Source organism: Lytechinus pictus, chromosome 16 (genome assembly GCF_037042905.1).
Source record: "Lytechinus pictus isolate F3 Inbred chromosome 16, Lp3.0, whole genome shotgun sequence".
In the NCBI taxonomy this organism is placed as follows: domain Eukaryota; kingdom Metazoa; phylum Echinodermata; class Echinoidea; order Temnopleuroida; family Toxopneustidae; genus Lytechinus; species Lytechinus pictus.
The window spans coordinates 25,191,272-25,197,321 of record NC_087260.1 but is presented as its reverse complement, the minus strand read 5'-3'; positions in this window follow the sequence as shown (position 1 = coordinate 25,197,321).

The following is a 6,050-nucleotide window of genomic DNA, read 5'->3' as shown; positions in this document are numbered from 1 at the left end:
CTATACTTTATTTATTTATTTGGCACTTCAAACATTCAAGATTACAAAAGCAATATAAATCATTACATAAAAGGACATAACAATTATACAGGTACGTGCAATATTTGATTGCAGTTTGCCCAGTGCATCAGTTGGTGGCCAGGGAAGAGGAGAGCAAACTTAATCACTGTGACCTGATGGTCCCTCCGCCCAACCAACCGATGCACTGGGAATACTGGTAAAATATAGCATGAAGAAAAATACAATGACAATTGCAAGGATTCATAATAAAGGCCCCCCAAAAATATTACGCCTTTATAACAAATAAAAAAAGATATATTCAAGATAGAAAATCATAAATTAGAAATATGTTATGTAATGTTATAAAACAAAAATTACATCTATCTAATTCTTCTTTCAATCCTTGATCCCTCTCTTTCAAATCATCTTCTTGTATGATTCTTTTTTGCCCCAACCCCCATAAGGCTTAAAGTTGATCAATCATAAAAGTTTCAGTTCATCTTCTTGGTGTGCTTTCATTTTACCCCAAAAGAGTTTCACATCTAATGCTGAAAGCAAGCAACAATTCCAACACTCATCCCCTTCTCTCATTCTCTCTTTTTTTAAAAGTCAGCCTAAGCCTTAGACTCTTTCCTTGTCTCTCTTTCTCTCTCCCTCTGTCTATCTGCCCCCCCCCTCTTTCAGAAAACAGGTCAAGTCTGTTGAAGAGGCCCTCTTTTAAGGTGGCTAAATTGAGACAGTAATTTAGGAACGCACAATTACACACCAGAAAACCTTAACCCGCTCCCACCAAAAAAGTGAAATAACCAAATCGTCTGGAGCAAACAGCTCACAGCTTTTTTTTCTCAATTGAGAGTGTTTATCTTTACCTATTTACAGTCACTATGCTGTTTGTATATTGTTATGTACAGGTAAACATCAGAATATTTATCAAATCTATATTCAATAATAAAAAAAAGAGTTTGAAACTTCAATTGGCTAGTAAAGTGAAAATGATTATTTTATATGACTCCCTATAATGCACATTGCTTTTATTAGTCTACCTAGAACTGATGTATAAATTCCTGGTAATGAGGATTACATGTATGCATCAACTTGTTTCCCTACCCTCATAAGATTATTAACTAATTAAACTAATTGCACCTTGTCAGTTTTCAGGAGGGGGGGGGGGTAGCAAATACCACCCTGGTCCTCTTTCTGGTATTGTAGATTAAAATTCCCCTATGAAGAGGGCCCCACCTTTTATTGCTTATTTTTGTTTCAGACAATTATATCCTTTTGTGAGTGAAAACCGCTTTTCCATCAGAATGTTGTGAAAGAATCAACAAATGTTATGTGTCCCTCCATAAATGAAATAATGGATCCAATCCAGTCAATGTCTGCATATATAGTTTAAAGCGAATTACACTGAAATTTTCTGACAGTCCCCAAGTAATTCAGGTAGTTGTATTCCTTATGGCATCTTGTTTAATGTGTAATAAAATTCCCTTTCATTCACAAATTGCATCGCACATGGATAGTAAAGTGTACTTATGACTTCAATACTAGGCTATTCCCAGGTTTTATTATTAACATGGTTATCACGATGCTGACCCACATTCCCTTAACACCTCAACAGCACTAAAATCTTCTCTTTTGAAAGAAACATGTCGACTGGCCTAGATCCCATCACAGTGTTTGAGAAAAACAAATTGGATATAAAGAGGTTGACTTTCCAATAAACGGATTGAAACACCTTGTAACAACTTACCTCAAACTGAGACAGAACGGTGTTAACAAGAAGGTTATCTAGACTAACAGGCTTGCATTGCTAAATTGAGATTCGAAAATCTATCTCACTCCTCTTGTAATTCTATTTGTCTTTCAGAATCTGTTTTATTTGCCTTTTCTGAAATTTGTCTCTTCTTCTTGGCCTGTTTGTCGTCTCCCCATGAGTTATGAAAATACTTACCATGATTTTCTTATTTACGAGATAACTGGATATACTCATTTGATTTGCTAGTTCATTACGATTAACTTGCACGCCGAATAAAAGTACACAATTTTTCCTGCGCGCGCGCAGCATCTCCCTACGCACGCACTATCCCAAGATCATCACGCAAAAAGGCGTCCATTTCCTCTCATGAGCCTGAACGCAAGACATGTTGCCACGCAAGGCGAGGGGTCGGTGGGAGGGTTCAAATGAGTATATCCAGTTATCTCGTAAATAAGAAAATCATGGTAAGTATTTTCATAATTTACATCAATAACTGGGATATACTCATTTGATTTGCTAGACCAACACGGATTCAACGTGAAGGGAGGCATGTCTAGACTAAGAAAGTGCGTACAAAAATAGGGAGATGAAGACACGAAAGGCCGCTGCCTTAAGGACAGAGGAGGTAAATAAGGCCTCATGTGAAGAAAGGTCCTTAAGAACAAGGAATTAGAAGAGCGCCAAAAAGGCGGTCCTCAAGATGTCGTATACGACGATTCCATAGAAAGAGCCCAAGAAGAATGATACTATAATATCATGGGCCCTCGGCCTAGTGTCAGAAGGAGAACATCATCACCAACTGACTTGATCGTTTCAACAATCCAGCGTGAAAAGATGTCTCGAGAAGCTGCCGCAAACGGCTCGCGCGACAAAACAACCAACTGCACAGAGTTGGGAATTGTCTGAAGAATGGCAAACAAAGACGAGGGTTAGAAGTAACACCTAATCTAAGCCAATCCCGGCAACGGTCCGGGAGCAATGCATAAGTATGCAAAGCTTTGTACTGTAAATGGTTATATATAAACAGATACAGGAGGGATCTCGACTGATAGACAGACAAAAGATACCCTGAAAACCGACCCAAGAGGGAGTTAGTCAAGCGTCAAGAACGACCGACAGGTGCCATGACGGACTAAGCCATACAAGCTCAACGTTTGAGAAAAACTTAAGAGGTTGTAAGATTCGGATTGAAGGTATTAATCATCCGTAACAGGAGGGATGATAATTGCCGATGATCAAAAAACGATCCGATTTTGTTGATAAAATTTGACAAGAATCGTGATCGGAAGACTGAAACTTGTACGGTTCAGTAAGTGATCCATCAATCAATCTGAGAAGGCGACAGCGGGGCTAATAAAAGCCACGGTCAAATCACCGGCTTAAGAATTTAAGCCAAGCCGCAACCATGCAAACGTAAGGAATGCGAGATATCTCAGAAGCCCCCGCGTGGGAGAAGGCGCCCAGAATTCGATATCTGTCTCAAATGCGTGAGGGCAGAACATCTGCAGAATTCTGATAGAGAGCTGTGGCAGGACGTTTCCAGCGGTCCGAAAAGGACATGGAACGACAGAGAGTAAGGTTGAAGTAAACCACTCGTAAGGCAGTCAATGTGTCGAGAAAAGCGACTGAGTGCCATTCTGTTAATAAGAAAATGCCACGGACTTGCTGTCTATGTAGAATAGAACAGTCTGGTCAAAGCAGCTCAAACGGGCGTGTCGGAGAAAAACGCGGCACGCATCACGACATAATAAGTGTGATAGACAGCGGATCCCTTTTGTCCCGTACTAATAAAACACCCGCCCGAGGGTGCAGTGCCCACGGCGGGAGAGGTGGGCGGTGGATTGGCTGAAGCCACCATCGCCGAGAGGGTCCGTAAGACTAGGCTACGATGGATGTCCGCTGAGCGGAGTAATCCCTAGTCGCAGCAAGCGTACGCCAGAGATGAGCTGGCGAACAATGTCTCTGTCATGATCTTACGTGTAAACGATGATCAAGAGATGTCGGTCAAGATGTTCTGAACCAACAGACAACGCCAGACATGATACCTCAACAGTTACGTTCCCGACGGAATCGAGTGAGGTAACAACGGCCCTGTCCTATCAAGGTTAGGGACGGAAACTGGCTAAGAGTGTCTAAGTCCTCGCTTGACGAAACAAGCGGAGGAGGAGGCGACTTGAGGAAAATAATCACCAATATTTCCCTCAGTCTGCGATGAGAACCAGTTGTTTACGAAAACAGCCACAAGGCCTGGCTTCTCTGGTGATCGCAAGGGCAAGCACCGCCGGCGCCGGTTGCAACAGCATGGAACGGTCCGATATCGGTAAGATAAGGAGTTCCGAGAAACTGCGGGGGGCGGCAAAAATGACGCCCTAAGCAGCGGGGGATGAGAATCTATGCTTCTAAAAAGAAGAACTCCAGTGAAGTAAATCACTTTCATGGAGGGACTCATCCAAAGTCGGCCCAAGAGAAAGCGGGTCGTGGTGATCGTGGTTAGACAGGCATAAGTATGCATACACACACGTATACATTTTATACATAAATGTATATCCACCACTATTACATCATCCTCGGTCACGCAGTGACCATGGTCACATACATAGCATGGAAGGAGGATGAAAGCAGCCTGCGAGGCGACTCAAGTGTGCCAATTGAAAAAGCTTCTAAAAAGAAGACAACTCGACACACGGGCACGGTAAATGCATCGACCGTACCGTAGCCCACTCCACACGAGGAAGCGGCGGAGACGCCCGCAAGCTTGACCCACATAGAGGGCAGTCTATCGGATAGACTGTTTGAGCTCGACCGATGGCCTGGTGGCGGACAGTTTGGTGTGAACTCGCCGACCCGGCACGGTGGGTGCGTCCAGGAAGTAGGCATAGAAATACCGACAGAAAAAACCTGGGGCTTGAAACAAGCCTGAATGCACGCACACAGCCGACAATCTAAAGAGATATATGGCTGTTTCTTTCCACCGAGATGAAGCTTACCCGACCGGGAAAGACTCGGGGAACAAGTTGTGAATGTCAACAGGAGGAGTATCTGGCATATAAATAGCCGATTCCCTCCGGGCGTTCGGTGCGGGTGCTGCCGGCGGGGTCCGGGGGGACGACCGATGATGGCAGCTCGGGCAGGGCTCGCACGAGCCGCCCGAATACGAGACAAATAGGTTACAAAATAACCATAATGCACCGGGTGGTGAAGGCATAGCGATTATTAAGTATAGGAGAACTATTAATCGCCGTGACATTCAGATCCGATATTTATGCTCATAAGCTCGGCAGAGCTATGAGATAGTGAGACATACCGCTGAGCGGTGATGGTGCTAATATCGGAGTCGCCCTCACTACAGCGGCGATCGCTGGAGGACGGGTGTCTGTACTAGCCCTGACTCTAACCTTACAAGGAAGAGAAGGAGTTAAAAGTAAAGACAGGGCACCCTTACTTTCGTATAGAAAGTGAGGTTCAGGCCAAAAGCTGACGGTCCCGTCGCCTGGGCGGACGGTCCGCGGGCGTGATAGGTTGCCCTCTCAAAAACAGCCAAGCATTCTCATGAGAGAAGGAAGGCATGCGGTATGTTAGAAAATCTTACCTCCAATCTACAGGCCCGCCTAGGGGGTAGAATGGAGAGAGTTACCGCTGAAAGAGCCGTTGCCGAAAGCGATGCCCGGTCAAACTGTGAGGCTTGACGTAGAGGGCGAATTCGGGAGTACCTGCATATTGATGGGGGATACCCATGCAGGTGAACTTGCCGACGGCTCCCCGGAGTGCGGGCTGGCGGGAGAAACTCAATCCGCTCAATGCCCGTCACCGGCAATAAGACCGACAGAAAACAGCCAAGCGGCTGCAGCGACCAACCAGCGACATACGAGGGCTTGCCGACTTGCTGGGTGAGACCCATACGTCAGCAGCACCTGTGCATATCATGAAAACACCGTGCGGGTGAAAAGGGCCGGCAATTTCAAAGAAAAGGGCCGGTGGCTGGTGCGAGGCTGTTGATAAGCCCAGCCGTCGCGTAGCGGCGGTCTGTAATGACGGAGAACACGAGGGTAAGAACCCGTAATGCTCGGGACGTGTTGATGCAACCTGTAAGGATGCAACGTCCAGCCGTCGGTCATCGAGAGCTTGCCGACATGTTGGCTTGAAAGCCGTATGTTGGAAGCACCTGCATGGAAACGGGGTCACCGTGTAGGTGAACAGCGTTTCAATAAAAGCCCGGCATGAGAGGGCAGGTGACTGCTTGAACCGCACGGTGCTTAGCACGGCGGCTAAAGCTGACATTAAGCGGGAGTCTGGT